The sequence below is a fragment of the Tyto alba genome, unplaced genomic scaffold (genome assembly GCF_018691265.1).
Source record: "Tyto alba isolate M040663 unplaced genomic scaffold, T.alba_DEE_v4.0 Super-Scaffold_30, whole genome shotgun sequence".
NCBI lineage: Eukaryota > Metazoa > Chordata > Aves > Strigiformes > Tytonidae > Tyto > Tyto alba.
This window is the reverse complement of record NW_024881305.1, coordinates 4,619,929-4,637,190: the sequence shown is the minus strand read 5'-3', so window position 1 is coordinate 4,637,190 and position 17,262 is coordinate 4,619,929. Positions and strand designations below refer to the sequence as shown.

General features: G+C 56.8%; 1 protein-coding gene across 2 annotated transcripts in view; it reads left to right on the top strand.

Moving 5' to 3' along the window:
* Nucleotides 1–219: 219 nt before the first annotated feature.
* The window catches only part of LRRN2 (leucine rich repeat neuronal 2), a 32,740-nt gene continuing 15,697 nt past the window's right edge, over nt 220–17,262 (top strand). The window contains exons 1-2 of one of the 2 annotated variants that reach the window (XM_033009553.2): nt 220–547; nt 3,407–3,510. The gene's annotated coding sequence lies outside the window, so the exon portion shown is untranslated. The remainder of the gene's footprint in view (nt 548–3,406; nt 3,511–17,262) is intronic. The other variant, XM_033009551.2, reaches the window with a different exon arrangement.

The window sequence follows — 17,262 nt, the reverse complement described above, 5'->3', positions numbered from 1 at the left end:
GCAGGAGCTTTTTATACCTGGTCCTCGGGAGCATCACCCCAAGGGGCCGCGGGTGCTGGCCCCTCGCGTGCTCGCTAGAGCCGCAGGAGTTAAGAGCGCAGTCGGCAGGAGCTGATTCAGGTGGGTGGCACGTCGTGGCACAAGACTGGAGTGAGGAGGAGGACTGGGAAAGGGAGGGGAGAGGAGAGGAGGAGGAGGAGGAGGAGGAGGAGGGGGGAGCTTTTGCAGGCAGCGGGGAGCTGCGAGCGTGCGGCTGCAAAGGAGCCGGGCGAGGGAAGGATGAAGGTCTCTCCCTGCTGCCTCCAGACCGAGCGCTGAGGGCGAGCGTGGGGACAGCGTGGCAGGGGGTGGCCTGCTGCCCCTGTCCCCCGACCCCACAAAGGGACAAGGACGGACACCCCCCCCCCCCAGCTTTGGCAGGTCCAACCCAACCCCAGCCCTTTGTCTGCCGACGGGGGCTCTGCCCAAGCCAGATGTGCGGGCAGCTGTGGCGGGGAGCAGGCAGGCGGATGACAGCAACGCTGGGAGACGGGAGGAGAGTCCAAGGGTAAGTTGGGCTCCAGCCCCGCTAACCGTATCGTCGGTCGGTTGTGACTTTGGGGGGGGGGCTCCTGTGCCTGGGGGCTCTGCAACACAGAGCTGGCTGCTTGGCAGTTTGTTTGTTTTTTTTTTTTATCCTTTCCTTCCAGAGCTTTGCTTTCGCTGATCTCTGGCATGGAGGATAAATGATGTATTTGAAAAGAAAATAAAGAAAAGCAGATGAAAATAGGATATGTATATAGCATCGGTGCCTCGCCAGTGCGTGTGTGGTCCAGGAGGGGGCAAGGGGTGGGTGAGGCAGCCGAGGAAAAGGAGGTTTGCTCAGCACTGATGGTGGGATCTGGATCCCCGGTCGGGGAAACTCCTCTGGGATCGAGTCGATCCTCACCCAGACACCGATGGGAACGTGAGGTAACCGTGGTGAACCCCATGGCGATGCTCCGGGAATGGTGCTGCTGAGACTGAAATCCAGCCTTGCCCAGGGATGCTGGCAGGATGGGATCCAGCCAGGAGCAGCGCTTCCAAAGCATTAACCCCTCTGTGCCTGAGCTCCATGGAAAATGTCAAAGGAGTGAAGTTAAGTGTAGAAAAGAGACTGTGTTAAATAAACCAGCCTGGTCTTTTGGTCTCCCTCCCTCCTTCCCAATCCACCTTTGCCTGCCGGCGCCGGGCTCAGCCCACCCAAGGGAGAGGACAGGTTGCTGGGGGGGTGGCAAGCAAAAGGTGATGGCAAAGCAAACCCTGGGAGCAGCTGCCTTGAGCCCTGGCCCCATAGTGTCATTTTGATGATTTCTGTGCTGGTTCTGTGTTTTTCCCCCCCACCCTTCCTAACCCTGCTCCTCGGTGCATGCGCCTCCCCGACACAGCTACACAGGACACGCACCCACCCGCAATCTCCGTGCTTGTACCTCTGTGCAAAGCAGCCGTCCCCTCCTGCAGCTGCAGGGTGCGTGGCTGTGCCCTGCCAGCCTGGGGGTGACAGGGACCAGGGCTCCTGGGGGTCTGCATGCAGGGAGGGATCCGCAGCAGGGACCCTTGCACCCACCCGTGCTAATCCAGTTCAGGAAGGGTGTTCGGGGTTGGGAGGGACCCGATGGCTCCGTGTCTGGCTGAGGCACCGGCTGGCCTCGCCTCTCCCTGATGCTCAGACAGGCACTGACCATCTCCACCTCCTCTTGCTTCCTTCCAGAGCCTGAAAAAAAAAAAAAAAAGGGGATGCAATGGTCCTCTCTCCCATGAGTAAGGAGGAGGTGAAGCCCTTTGCCCCCCAGGGATGTCCCAACGTGGCGGTGGGACCCTGGAGGGAAGGAGGGGGTGCTCAGGGCTGGGCACTGTGGGGTGGGAAAAGGACCCTCGGAGCAGTTTCCAGGGAGGCTTTTGCTGGAAGTTGCAGGTAGGTGCTGCCATCACCTCCGGCCGTGGCATCTGGTTCCCCGAGCCACAGGCTGGGGGCTCAGAAGCGATGCACAAAAGCTGCCCGTCTCACCCGCCGCGCGTTGCTGCGCCGGGGTGCCGAGCCAGGACCCAGCCCCTGCCTTTGCTTTGAGGGTGAGCAGCCCCGATCCCGCAGCCTGGATGCAGGCAGAGCTCGTAGCAAGGCTGGGAAACAAATCTCTCATTTTGGTCTCGCAAAGCCGGAGCGCAGTGCAGCCGTGGGGGGTGATGTGATGTGGCTCAGCACAAGTTTCCCAGAGCCTTGACTGCTCCCTGCCATGGGGCTTCTCCTCTTCGGGGTGTCCAGTGGTCCCCGGGGTTCACACCTGGGGCATAAGGCACCATCATCCAGCTCCCAGCCCGGCTCCCTGGGGCAGAGGACCCTGGTCCAGCCTCTTTGCTGCAGACACAGCTCTCTTCCCGGCAATCCTGGCTCTCCTTTTCCCCGCACAGAGCCAGGGCTGAGTGCTGCTAACCCAGCACCCTCTCTGTGGGCAGGGGGGGGGGGGCTGGATTGGCACCCAGTGGGTGCTGGCATAGGGTGGCCGTGCAGAGCAGGGCTGAGAGCCAAGCCTGGGGACGAGTCTCTGCTCCTCAGCCATTTTAAACCCCTTCCTTTGGGTGGGACCTTTTTTATCTTCTGCAATGTGAAAACAAGGAGCTCAGCATCAGCTGTGGGGGCTGAAATGTGCCGACACCCATCACGGAGCCTGCAAAGTCCCTTTGGTGCAGGGGATGTGGGGGTGAGTTAGGCAGGACCCTGACCAAACCCATCCCACCTCACTAGGGGTATCGGAGCATCAGGAAATCACTTTCCCCACAGCACTGTGTATAAAGCTGCATAATTACCTCCTCGGGGAGCCGGGGCAGCCCTTCTGCTCGCTGCGCTTCGGAGGAGATGCCGTGGAGGCTCCGGTTCCCAACACGAAGCAGCGATTCGGCGGCTCTAGCCAGACGCAGCTCCTTCAGCTTCAAAGAGCCGTGCTGGCTCACGGCAGCACAGGGTCCGTCCCTGCTCCTCGCTGTAGCTGATCGCTGCCATTTAGGGATGTGATCCTAAATTTCATGGCTAGGAGAGGGATGGAGGATGCGAGGAAAGTCCAGAGCTTGTTCCAGGTGGGCACTTGAAAGGCTGAGAACTTCACCACCCTACCGGCACCTCTCCTAATTCAGGGAAGCCCGAACACAGGGCTCTCTGCCTTTCTTTGTTCTCAGTAGACAGCGTATCTCCTAAATCACCTTCGGGGTAGATTCTGGCCACTAATGCCTCTTCCCTTCTGTCCTAAAAGCTACCCACAGGATAGCATTCCTGTTGGCATGGGGCTGATTTCCTAAAGGGTAGAGATGCCAGCCCTGGGCCCATGTGATCCCCTCCTTGCACACAAAAACCCACCACCACCCTCCCTTCTTACTCTCACGTCCCTTTTGCCAGAAAACACACCAAGGAGCTGTTTCGCTGCCCTCCGTCGAAGACGAGGTGCGAGGCCCCCAGCACTGATGGATGGTTGCTTTTCCTCGGCTCGGCATGCGTGGGAGGTACCCGTGACTTTGGTTCTCCTCCTGGAAATGAAATTGTTGTTCTCGGGGGAAATGCCCTCTCCTGTGCTCTGCATCAAAAGCTGCAGCTCTGCCCAGCCCTGGCCGGGGAAAGCTAGGAGAAGGAGAATTATAGCTGCTGCCGAGTGCAGAGTGCTGCCTGCTGCTTGCTGGGAGCGCATCAGGAAAAACATTAAAATTAGATGAGTTTAAAACTTCTCCTTAAGAAGGGAGATGGTCTCTGTCGATAAGGCTCTGCTCTGGGACTTTGGGATTGAGTTCAGGGTTTGATGCTCTTGAGATGCGAGCTCCTCGTGGAGCCCAGGGCATCCCCCCCTTGCCCTCCTGCTGTGCCAACCCATGGCCATGATCTGGCCACCCTGGATTTCCACACAGTGATCCCCAGACATGTCCTTTCCAGCATCCCCCCTGTGCTGGACCAGGGCAGCTGCTGAAATACCCAACATCGTTCCAGGACATCAGCCAGCTCATCGGCGGTGAAATATATGTGCAGGTTTAGTGGTTCTTGACGGCAGAGAGTATTTTGTGATAAATATATTTATAGCGGGTTTTGTAGAAGGCTGTTCCAATGGGTGGGTTTTAGGAAGGCAATAAATGGCTGAGAAAATTGCTCTGGTTGCACCTCGGAGCAGGGGGGTGGCGGCCCCAGCACCCCTTGCCTCCCCCCTCTCCGTACCCCCGTCGGCAGTGGGCACTTGGGGGTCCTTGATGTGGGAAATGGGGTCCCACAAATTACACCATCCCGGTCAGGGTGGGATGGGGGCCTGAGTAACCCGCGTGCCCCCTCAAAACGGCTGGAGTCCTCGCAGTGGGTGCTCCCCAGGAACTGTTTGCAAACACGCTGCAGAGCAGGAATTATGTGTCAGCTCTGTTTGGTGTGTAATTCTGAATAACAAATAAATATGGGAAAATTGGGATCCGTTCCCAGACAATTCACAAAGGGCTTAATTGGGACTTAAGTGGTGCCTAAGTCTTGTGCTGGCTCTCTGCACTGGGGTGCTTTTCACCCAGACAGCGAAAAGAGACAAAGTTAGTCAATAAATTACTTGTGATAAATTATTCACCAACACTACTCAGAATTAATGCCAGCTTCCCCCTCCAGCAGTTTATAAATGCTCTGATATCTCCTGACCCTATCCAGGCTTCAGAACTATCCATCGGCCTTAAAAGCCTATCCCAGGCGCTATTATAAAACCATATTTTGTGGCATTTATAACCAGTCATAAAAAAATCACTCCAAGATTAAATTTGGCATGTGAGGTCGGAGCGTGACCGGCTTTGTCCTTCCTGTTGACCAAAGCTGAGTCAAGTCTGTTTTCAGGTTCAAGCTGAGAAAATGGTTTTGCATGAAGACAGGCCACTGTGCTTCTGTGAGACTTCATAACACTTGCTTTGAATTTAAAAGCCTTCATCAGTGAGGAATTTGTAATCAGCATAAAAGGGGTTTTGCATTTTAACCAGCCTTTCCCAAAGGCAGAGATGAACTAACTCCAGCTCTCTTGTTTGGGGGAAGAAACCCCCAAAGCCCAGTGAAGCTCCTCTCCCTGCTCCATCCTGTGTCCCAGCAGGACCAGGTGGCTAAAGATCAACAGCCTGGAAATATAGAGGGGGAAAAAATAAAAAAGGAAAAAAGAAGAAGAAAAAATACAAGTATCTGATCACCTGAAAAGGAAAAACTTTCTTTTTCTATTTGTGAGACATTAAAGAATGAACCAATTCATTTTGTGCTGGAATAAGCATTTCAATTGGGTCTCTGTCAGTCATTCATAGTATGATTATTAAATTTAATTCAATGGTTTGGTTGTTCCAACCACTGTTCGGCAACGCATGATCAAAGCCGCTCGCTTGACTTGAAAAGCCCGTTTAGAGTTTAGACACGTTGGCCCAAAAAGGGTCCGCAGCGTTTGATCCGAATTTGCAAATTGCTGCCGTTGATCAGAAGCTGCGTTTTTCAGCGAAGGCTTTTATTCCCATGGAAAATTCTGCCGAATCCTCTTTCTGAGTCACTTTTCCTAACTCCTACGTGCTGCCGCTGGTGCTCAAAGCCAGCGATGGAGCCGGGCGGGCCGTCCCAAAGCCCGTGCTGGCGGAGGGCTGGCTCTGTGCAGTGCTGTGCAGCACCAGCTCCCCAGCACCTCATGGAGCCCAGGAGTCCTCTAGTTCCCGATGCCCAGCAGGATTTATCCCTGCCTGGAGCAGTTGTAAGGACCAAGAAGCAGGGCCAGGGTCGGTTCCGTCACGATGCTGCTGGGTTTGTGGGGCTGCCCCGATCTCGTCTATCACCTGTGCCTGAGTCCTGCTCCGTGCTGAAATCGCCTGTTGTTCTTTCCTTTTCGTGAAGCTGTTGTTAAATAAGACAAAAGGAATCTCAGTGGCACTCTCCAGTTGGCTTTATGGCTTTTTAATATTTTGTTGTCTCCCTCTTTGCTGGTTAAACCTTACTTGGAATCCACAGACGTACCCCCTTGTCCCTTTTTCCTTGGCTGTGGTTGTCCTCTCTGGCTTGGCACACACATGCATCTCCCCTTTTTTTTTTGAGTAAAAAAACCCCATTTTGCTCAGGTTTTAAGGGAAGTTAAATGAACGGGGCTGTTTACATCTGAAAGCCATCCCTTATGCCGAAATCTCTGCTGGCAGGCTGGCGGCAGCAGGAGTGCTGCAGCTCTGCAGCGCGGGGGCCGGGGGCTCACGCCGAGCAGCAGAGCAGCCCGACGTCGCGGTTCGCTGTGGTTTATATTTCTAAGGGTGCGGAGTGGGGATGGAGCAGGCAGAGCGGCGCGCTGCCAAAGTCATTTTTTTCCTGGGAAATCCCCTGGGAAGGGGAAGGGGCGATGCCCCGCGGCCTCGCGGAGCAGCCGATGCCGGCACATGGCATCCCGGCCCCGCTCCGGCGGGGGCTGCTGCCGGGCAGAGCTGGGTGCAGCTCCAACCACCCTGCGTAAGGCTTGGTGCCATCTTATTTTTCCTGGTGTCCTTGGTGCAGGCGGTTTCCTTGGGCAGTGCCTGTAAATAACGGAGTTGCAGAGCTGCGTGGGTTTAAAAACCACGGCGGGGGGCGGGTGGAGTTGGGGGGGGGGGGAAGTTTGCAGCCAGAGGCAACGGAGAGGGTTGATGCGGTGCTTGTCTTCACGGAGCTGCATCCTCCCTTTGCTCTGACCGCAGGAGGGTTGAAGGCAGGGGGTCACCCCGCTGTGCTGGGGGCCAGGTAGCCCCCTTGCCCCCTCCTGCCCTCGGGGCTGCCTGCAGCCAGGCATTGCCTCCCCCACCCAAACCCCATAGGATTGCCCTGCGGTGCAGCTCCCCGATCTCCGCAGCAGCTCGGGATGACTAAGAGCCACTCATGGAAACTCAGAAAAGATCTAATTCTGTGAATAACCGGAAAAAAAAAAAAAAAAAAAAAAATCCCCCGGGGGAGATGTTTGTGAATTAAAGGCAAAGTGGGTGACATTTCCGCCAGCCACGTGCAGCTGCAGCGTGGGGAGGGGGGACACGCGTGGGGCCACCGAGGGCTGTAATTCCTGGGCAGGACGGGAGAGCGGCAACTTCTGAGGCGCTGCCCGCGCTCGGCGGAATCGCATCGGGCGATGCGGTGGCTCAGAGATGGCGGGGAGCCTCGGCCCGTGGGGTGACAGCCAGCCCTCGGGGCGCTGAGGACAGGGACCAGGTTTGCCTGTTGCAGGGCAGCCCTGGAAACCAGGGGCTTTGCAATTAGCACGACGGGGGACAAACGAAGAGGCAGCTGGGATCCACCTTGGATCCTTAATGCTCTTCCTTCCTGCAGCCCCTCCAGGGCACGTGGGGCTTCGGGGTCATTTCTCAGCTCAAAGCCTCCAGCTCCAGCTCAGCATCCCCCCAAATCCAGTAATGCCAACATCCAGGTCACCCCGGCTCATCACACTCACTCCTACGGGCTAATTCCCTCTCCGCTAGCAATTCCCATCTCCCCTCTTCTGCTCCCAGCAATCAGCTAGATGATTTTATTTCAAACAAACTGGAAGTGGATTTTGCCAAGAATAAGCGTAATTCCTCACCCATGAAGGGTTATTCCATCCCCTTTGGTTTGGGGAGGGACATTTATCAGCCACCGAGTGCCCTGAGGTTTGGCCATGGGCAGGGCAGGGCAGCGGCTTCTCAGGGCACAACACGAGGCTTTGCCTCCATCCCCACCGAGCTGTTCCACGCCCGAGGAGGGGGTGAAGCAGCCCCAAAGCCGTGCCTGGCAGTTGCTATGGCAACCGTACATTTTTCTTATGATTCCTAATGACTTATTGGCATTTGCACTAACCTACAGCTTTTTTGGCTGCCGGAGGTTGACTCGTCTCCCCTCAGCCCCTCAGAGCAGGCGCATCCCGTGCGGTGCCAGAGCCTGGGTCAGGCTGGGGGGCAGCCCTGGTGCTACCCCCAGCTCCGGGCACAGCATCCCTGGTGCTTCCCGCAGAGACCAGCCAGCCCTTTGCAAGAGGCAGGTGCTAAATCTTGTTTCTATCCCAGTGAGGCTGAGAGGAGGCTAGGAGGGCCACGGGGTTTGGAGCAGAGTTTGATGGGGTCTGAGATGTGACTTCAGTGTCGTCTTTCCAGCCATGCTGGCAGGACATCTGAGCTTTTCCTTGGTGAAATTCAGCACACAGAGAAAATCAAATCCCTCTTTTTTGAATCCATGTTTAATACCAAAAGTAAGACCTTGCTCAGATTTATTCTGGTGGCTTAGATACTTCTTAGCTGCTCATGAACATCACTGAGCAGTTTGTGAGGCTGGAGCAATGCCCTGGGCAGGGCTGCCCGGCTCCCTCTGGCTGAAAGCAGAGCTTGGACCCAGGCATGGCCAGGGCTGGCTTTGCAAATGTTTGGAGGTTTTTCAGAGAGTCTTTTTGCCCTCACCTGGGGTCCGGTTTCTGGCTGCTGAACCTGTACTTTAGCGCTGAGAGCAGTGCAGAGCTCTCAGCAGGTAAGTGTGTGGCTCTGAGCTCTTTTGCCTTAATTCCTTGAGACGCACAAGCCATGCAAGCCTTGGTGTTTTCCTGCAGAGGGGCTGTCGTGTGTGTTGCAGCCTGGAGGGTAAGCAGAGACTGGGGGGACAAAGTTATGAGCATGGCCAGGAATAGCTCCGTGTCCAACCCTTTAATGTCACCACTGTGCTCTTCCTGGCTGTCATGTCCTAATAAGCTGCTGAAACATTGGGTTTGCAATTACTGGCTGAAATATTTAACCCTGAGCGGGAATCTGCGTGCACTGAAGCTCAGATAAAATCACTGGGAAGACTTGGGGGCTTTTAGAGTCAGTGACAAGCTGCTGCAGCACAGGGGCAGAGGGTTATTCCCCTTGTTTGATGGGTCATCACCAGCCTGGATCTGCTCTTGTCCTTGCTTTTAATTGCTGGAGCTTCCCTCCTCCTTGCCCTGTCCTGCGGCCGCAGAGCCTTGAATGCAGCAGAGCTGCTGCTGGCCGGCAGCACGGGGAAGGGAGAACGGAGCTGCCTCTCGCTGTCCCCAGGCATCTGCCAGCCCAGAGGGGTTTGGTAGAACCTCACGGCCTCATGGCATCTCCAGGGGCACCGTGGCAATAGAGCCGCAGCTCATTGGGATGTGGTCTGTGGTGGGACGCAGTGGGGGGAGTCCAGGCCAACGCAGGGCAGGCTCATCCCCCCCCCCCCCCCCCCCCCCCCGGGAGCATCCTGCATCCCGCTGAGATGCTTTTTTGTGTCGCTCTGTGGGGTCACCAAACCCTCAGGAGATGCTTTGTAACTCCAGCCCTTTATCACAGCCTCACGGCCCAAGGAGGCCAGAATGTGCCAGTGAGATAACAGGGAGAGACTCCCCCCACACACACACACCCTGTAATTAGAAATTAGCCTGATTTCACGGCACTTACAAGCAGCCACGTTGCCACCCTGACCTTTCTTCTGCTGAAGATCAAAGGGAGCGGGTCTGCTCTCGCCCCGTTTGCGTGTCTGATGTGACCCCATTCCAACCCCTCTGCTGATGCTGGAGCCACCTGCCCATCGGTTTGCTGACGCCAAACCCTGCCCGGCCCCTGCCCGAGCCAGCCACCCCGGCGTGGGTGGGCAACTGTCCCTGCCAGCTCCTGGCTCCCTCTGCTCCCAGAAGAGCAGTTCAGTCCGTGAATGAAGAGACGAATAAGATGGAGATGGTGAGGGACCGGCTGAGCCCCCAGAACGACGATGGCTGAGCGAGATCTCCAGTTCCCCAGCCCTCTCCCCTTCTCTTGGTGCCGTCTGTGCAACGTTCTCCGCCTGCAGCATTATTGCTTAGCTGAAGAAATATTGTTTCCAACAACAGACACCTCTAGAGAAATAACAGGAGACATCCCATCATGGTTTAGTTTTTAATTACACTCAGGAATTCTTTCCTTTTTTTAAGCTTTGTTTAATAGCCCGTGCTTCCCCACACGCCCCTCCCTTGCCAAAGAAAATTTAAAGAGCCTTGACTGATCACTCTGAAGGGACCAACAGCAAAACACTGTGGTGGCAGAACATTTCTTCCTAAAATATCCCAGGGGAACATGCTGGAGCTGGCCCTGGCTGCTGCGCGGGCACCGGGCAGCCCCTGGGTCTGTCCCCGATCCACACCCCGGGCTGCCGTGAGCCGCCTTCACCAGGGTTTTCACTGTCTTGCTGCTAGTTGATACATTATTCCAGGAATCTGGGGGGTTTGGCCCAACAGATGGGCATGGGCATGCCCTCCCCAGGTAACACCCCTGGTCTCCGTCCCCTTCAGAGCCTGCAGCTCAGGTTGGCTTCACGGCCAGTTTGCAGACAACCACGTGGGTAGCAGAGCTCAAAAGCCTTTGACATTGCCCGGAGCATCTCCGCTGAAAGGATGATGCCTTTGGCCTTGGTGTGGGTAGAGGAAGGGGGGGGGGGGGGGGGGGGAAGGTCTTGGTGTGGGGGGCTGCTCTACAAATGAGCCAGCCTCCACGGCCACCCCCCACGCCAGCCCCCCCGGGCTGTGCCGGGGGCTATCGATCGCTCCTGTTATCTGCTCAGGAAGGTCACTCGGGCTGATGCGGCACAGGCAGCGTCTGCAGTCGCGCTGCCAGGACGGCCGTTCCCCTGGCCATGGCTCTGCCGGGTTCAGGGCCCAATGTGCCCACGGACTGGGACAGGGACTGGGACGGGGACCAAACCTCTGTGCTGGAAGGAGTGGGGACCCTGAGGTGGCTGAGCAGCCAGGAGCAACAGGAGAGGTGGACACTTCCCTTTGGGCTTTCACATCTCTGGAGAGGAAAGTTCAACCAGGCTCTGCCTGCCCGCTGCAGCTCTAGGCATGATACTTATTTGTTTGATTAGAGAGATGAAGAAATAAATGGAAGAGATATGAGCATTCCTCTTCGCTTCCAGCTCCTATGCAGTACTGGCTTGATTTTTCACAAGGACTCAGCGTCCAGAGCTTCAGAGCTGTCTGCATCATTTAGGCAGGCGCATGGGAGGTGAACTCTTTGAAAATCTTATCCCGAATGGTTAACAAGGAGCTGTTCTTCCCCACAGGCTGGCGGCATTTCCTCCCACCTTAAATATCTGTGGGGTCTTTCCCTGTGTCCGCAACGTACGACAGAGGGAAATGGTACGTCATGGAAACATATATCATAATTTCCTGGCTTGCACCTGTCTCTCCAGCACACACACCGCTGCAAGGCACAAACACACTCTTGTGCGGATTATGAGCTACTATTGCTGTCATGTTGTTGCAGCTCAACAGGCGTGTACAGCCACAGGAGTTATCACATCCCAGTGCCCGGCTGCTGTCAGCCCCCGGCAGCCGCCGCGCTCCTCGCTCGGTGCCGACAGCCTCCCCCGAGCTGCGGGAGCTGTTTGTGCCTCAAAGCTGCCTGGGGGAAAGGACCACCCCCTCCACGGTTCGTGGGGACCCAGCGCGGGGCCCCTTTGCAGGGAGAGGAGCTGGAGGCTGCGGGAGATGCTTTAGACTCGCATTGCCGGTCGTGCCGGGGTGACGCCGGGCTTGCGGGGATGCCAGGCTGCCCGCTGCTCGCCCTGCCTGGCTCTTCAGCCTGCCTGGTGCCGAGAGAGAGCGCAGGCAGCAGCGGGGCTGCGACGGTGGCAACACGGGAGGGAAATCAGGCCGAGCAGTCCCCTGCTACCAGAGGGACACGCACAAACCTCACAGCTAATTAGCGAGCTGGGGAGATGGAGAGGGAAAAGGTCCCCTCGCCGGGGCACTGCCTGATGGTGAGGGGATTGCAAAGGGCCCAGCTGCACATTGCAGGGGACGCTTTCCCACGGGAGAGCCCGTGCCACTCTCCAGCCTGCTTCCCCCAGGACGTGGGGCTGATGTGAGCCCAGGCCTTGCAGCCCCCGGCAGAGAGCCGGCGCCCACGCAGCGAGCGTCGTGGCCGGGGAGCCTGCCAGAAACCCGGGGGGGTGGGAGAGCCGGAGCAAAGGCAGAAGCTGGAGGTCTCCGTTTCCGCTGAAATCTGGCACCTTCCCCCTCTCTGGCAGCCCCATTAGATGCTATAATTATATCCGAGTGTTCACAACACCCTTTCCTGAGCACCCTGGGGATAAAAATCAAGAAGGATGCTCAGAAAGGGTAGGTTTGATTGATGGGAGCTGGGCTTGGCACACCACGCTCAGCGCCGGATGGATGACGGAGCAGCCACGGCTGCAGTGCTCGCAAGCCCCAGCGCGGAGGGAGCCCCCTCCCTGGCTGGGTGGGCAAGGAGGGAGGTTTGCAGGCAAGCCCACCGGCCCACCGTGCCACCAGGCAGGGCGAGGACGATGGGTGCTGCTGGCCCGGAGGCAGCAGGGACCAGCGCTGCCATCCCCTACGGCCAGGCGCTCAGGTCCTTGACAGGGACCCGCGGGTGCTCTGCTCCTCTCCAGGTGCTAAAGATGGAGGCAATGAGGGTCTCTGGGGGGTCTGCCAGTCCCCTGGGGGTCCGCCAGCCCCCTGGGGCTCAGCAGCATGGCTGGAGAACCCCGGCGATGCAGCCGGCAGGTTGTCATCCCCGGGGCTGGCTGGAGAGCCGGCAGCATCACCGGCAGGAGCTCCACTTCTTCAGCAGGGTTCAAAGCCAACCCACCTGGGACTGCGAACAATTAATTTTCCCAATCTGCACAACGATCAGCTTCTGAGGCGAACAATTAGCCGGTCACAAATTGTAATTGTCATCTCACTTCTGATTTTAATTTGGCCTAATGAAGGCTAAGCGATTCCGTCTCGCTCCTCCTCCCCCGGCCCCGTGGCCCTCTGGCATCCCCGGCTGCCGCGGGGCCACCTGAGGAGGCAGCGCCTGGCCCGCAGCCGTGGCCCTCCCCGGGATGCAGAGTGCTGGGGGAGGCCGGGGAAAACCATTAATCCCCATTGCGGGCTGCTTGGTTTCAGATATCATGGCCAATAAAAGTTTTATTTAAGGGAATTGGCTGCCTGTGACCGTGCATTCTAGTTTGTCACAGCCTGTTAGCCTCTCACGCCTGCCCTTTGAATCAGGGGCTGTCATTTAATCTTCATCTAAAATAACGCACTGATTTTTTTTTCCCCTTTCTGATTTCAACTCACTGCCGCTTGTACGTCTCTGTCCACACCCTGCTGCCCCCACCCCATCCCCACCTCCCTGATGCGTTATTGTCTGCAGCACCTTTTGGATCTAGCTATGTTTTCTAATGAATTCGTGGTCTCACTGAATTGCCTTTCACTTTAATACTTAATTTAGATTGAAGAAGGTGGTTGCTGGGTCTCGAATACCAAGCAAGTCTCTGGTGTAGCTCCGGCTGGAAGTTGTGTGACGCCCGGCGGGGTTGGGATGAGCAAAGCCGGCTGAGTTTGGTGAACTTTGCATAACCACCCCTCTACTTTCTGAGCCTTGCAGCCTCTGCACGAAGCAGGCGCACGAGTTGTCATCGGGATACGGCAGCCCTAGGCGCTGGATCTGTTCGCACATCACATCATCCACCTCCGAGCAGCCCAGCCCCGGCCCCCTCCCGCTCTGCAGCTTCTGTGCATCATTTAACGCAGGGCAAAGCGACAGCGAAACGCTCCCGAGCCGGGGAGCAGGCGCTTCGCCGCACGCCGAGTCTGCACAGCTTTCCCTCCTCCCCAGCCCCAAGTGTCTGATAATTTTAACACAAGCACTAAGGAGAGGGCTTCTTCATCTTGATAGAGAGACTGAGCCTCTTCTGGGGTGAAGCACTGCAGCTCTTTAATAGCACCAATTAAAACTGCAGAGGGAATGAGACGTTGGCAGGCAGTAATCACCCATACTGGAATATGGCCTGAGCATGAGTTTTAATAGCTTTGCTTTAAAGGGAAAACGTACTTACTGTGACCCTTGGATGAACAGAATCTTGGTTTCCGAGCTTATCCAAAACCTGTGAGGTTGAGTATCAGCATGCCCTCAAGCCCCATGCTGGGACACTGCTGCTCTGCTCCGTCCAGCAGCCCTGCTGCCTTGTCCTATTAAAAGCAGCAGGCAGCGAGTTGTGAAAAGGAAGCAGGGTGAAGGGAAGAGGAGAAATAAGTGTATTAGCAAGATGAAGATTAAATGACAGCTACATAAACCGATCTCTCAGGGCAAAGTGCCATCTCCAATTTGCAGGGGGGGGGAGGCGGTTTGCAACAAACTTGTGATGAAGATGAAATGGCTTTCAGGGCCAGTTAAAGTAAGCGAAATGGTTCCCTTCTCACCCCCCTTTCTGCAGCCCAGCGTGCCGCCAGCAGCAGCAGCCTGCAGCCCAACGTGCACTCACCCTGGCCAACTCGGGAGCTCGCACGACAGCCTGGCAGACCCTGCCTGGCACCGCCACCAGCTCAATTTGCTTCCCCATTTTTTCATGCTGCCTGGGGACAATCTGGAGGTGATCCTCCCCCAGCCGTGTCCCCGACTCGCTCCGCAGCCCTCACCTGGAGTTACATCTAATGTGCCCTGCAGACGTCTTGGGCTCAGTTAGGGCTGATTTGGTTAGCTGCCTGCACAACTGAGGTCGAAGCCCATCTTGTCTGAAGCTAAAACCAATTAAAATCACTCCTGGAAGGCTGTAAGCACAGACCCAGCTGCCTGCAGCACAGCAACCCTTCGGCCACAGCCAGCAGCTCCTTCCTCCCTTCTTCCCCTGCACAAGCACATCCCGCTGCACCTCGCCAGGGTTGCAATTTGCAGGGTGCCCGTTCACCCGCTCGGCCCCCAGCATCTGACCCCCTTGTTCCAGCTCCATTACAGCTGCTCACAGAAGCAGCACGAGCAGGATCCGACCCTCCTTGCATGCCCAGCTGGACCAGCCCGACTCTGGGGAGGGGGTTTTCACATTTTTTCCCCTAAGCTGGCCAAACCTGCGTTGCAGGGGTGCCTGCCCAGCCAGCTCGGTGTCACCAGCGCCGGCTGACACTGTCGCTGGGATGGTGACTGGCAGCTCGCGGAGTTGTCGCTCACTCGCCGCGTGAGAGCCTCCAGCTGGGGTTGGCAGCAATCACGTAGTGATGGGGCCTGGGCAGGGCCAGCAGGACCCGTTACAGCCACCCTGGAGCTGCCTTTTTAATTGGGCAGGTGCCGGGTGGCGGGGGGGTGCTAAGTGGTGCTGCTTTGCTGGGGAGACTGGGGATGTAGAAGTCGGACTCTCTGCTCATTAACCCTCTGGTCTTTAGGGGCTCATCACAGATATTTTGCAGCCAGCAGAAGGATTCTGGTGGCTCAGTGGCTGTGGATGAGCCGTGTGTCTTTCCTGTGCTATTCTTAGAGCGCTTCCCTGCGGTAGTTTGATTTTGGAGAGCCTCAGGGCTGTAAATCTGCACCTTCTGTACCCTCGGAGGAGCCTGGCTCCAGACTCGGCCCCTCGACAGTGTGTGTTTGAGCTCTTCCCTCCTCTCCCTGCCACGGTTGGTGTAAATGCCCTGGAGGTGGCTGCAGAGGAGGCACTGGAAAGGTAAAGTCCTTTATTTTGTTCTGCGTTACGTAGGAAAACAACTGAGCATGTCTCTACACTGTAGGTTTTTCTTTGAAAATGTCTCTTGAATTTCTCTTTGCTCTTAATACACATACATATGCACACACATGCCTACATCCCGCGTCAGGTTTGTCTTTTTTTACAGTCCTTTTAAACCCATAATGACACATCTGAAAGTTCCTCCAAAAACAGCCCCTCTCCCTCCTTCTGCAACACGAATGGATAAAGATCTGCTCAGAGCTCAGTCATGCGGAGAGTAGCTTCGGTGGTTTTTTTGAAAACGGTATTTTGTCAGTTCCTCCTAAGACAAGTCGGTGGTGGGCTGCCTCTCTCCCCACACAGCTCCTGGGTGCTCTGGCTGCAGCAGCACCCAGCCGGGGGGGATGCACCCACCCGGGGGATTCACCCACGGGCTGCAGCTGTGCTCTGGGGACCCTGTAGCCTTGCTCTTGCTGGCTGCAAGGGGAAGGGGCTGGCCAGGAGTGGGCTTGCAGCCCTGGCCCCTGCTCAGCCGGCTCTGGCATGAGGGGATGCTGCATATCCAGGCTCCCCGTGCCGGGGCTGCGAGCTGCCCCATCGCCTGCGGGAAGGCTCTCCCCAGGGTGAAGCATCACGTCCAGCCCGGGGCAGCTCTCCCCCCGACAGCTCCGAGGATCTGTGGGTGCAAGATTGGCTCTGCGGGCTCCCAGCCTGGCCTGCGAGCAGGGCTCCATCAGCTCCCAGCCACGAGGGCAAGTGAAATATTGCTGCCTGCAGTTCGACCTGGCCCCCTGGGTTTTCCAGAGGGGCTCGATACCCTTTGCAAATTTTCCCCTCCAGAAGAGCAATAATACACGGCGATATTATTTTATTTAACTCAAGTGTACGCGCAGGGCCTAGAGGAAAAGGCAAGGAGATGCAGGAACACGCTGCCCAAAGGAAGCTGTGCCTGACCGGTGCCCCGTGCTGCCCGCTCTGCCCCGGGCGCTGCTCCAGCGTGGCAGCGGTGCCACGGACCGCGGTGCTCGCGTGTGTCACCGCCTGCGCGGAGCCCTCCGGTGTTCAGGCGGACAACACCGCACCGTCAGCGCGGGAGCGGCTGTAGCTGGGTGCCCCACCAACATGCGTTTGGATGCGGAGGGGCTCTGGCACCCCGAAGATGCCAGCGGGGAGCAGGCAGGGCTGTTGTCCAGGGGGTGGGGGGGGGGGGGGGTGGGGGGAGAGTATTAAACACCCGCCGAAGCCCTCCCCAGCCGCCTATTTTCACAAAACTCCTAGCTGCCTCATTATCTTTGAAATCAGAGAGTTTAAAAGCCCTTTGCGGGAAAGGACATGGGAGCACGTGCCCCCCCCCGCACACTGGCTGAATGACACCCCCCCCCCCTCCATTAGCGGGGTGGCCGCATCCTGCCCCGACGCGTGGATGAGGGTGCTGGGGCCGTCTGTCCCTCTGCACCCTGGCTAGGGGTTGGATCTGGGAGGGAAATTTGGGCGGTAGTTGAGCCTTAGCAAAGTGTCTGTGCGCATCCCTCCCGCCCCACCAGTGCCGTACGCCAAGTTGTCCTGTTGCCAAGCTGGGAACCCTTAAATAGGTGGGACAGAAGCAGGAAATGTTTTCCATTTCTCTTCCTGTTCCTATCTGGGTTTTTTATTATTATTATTATCTTATTTTAGATCCTCTTTGAATGACAACTCTATCAAAACGGCTCATTTGGAAATGTCAGGTCCATTCTTGATAAGTCATCAGTCATCGTGATTGGTGCTGACAGATGCCCTGCAACAGTGCTGCGGTATCTAATATACTATGCTGCAGTCTTTTGTAATATCACATTATTTTATTT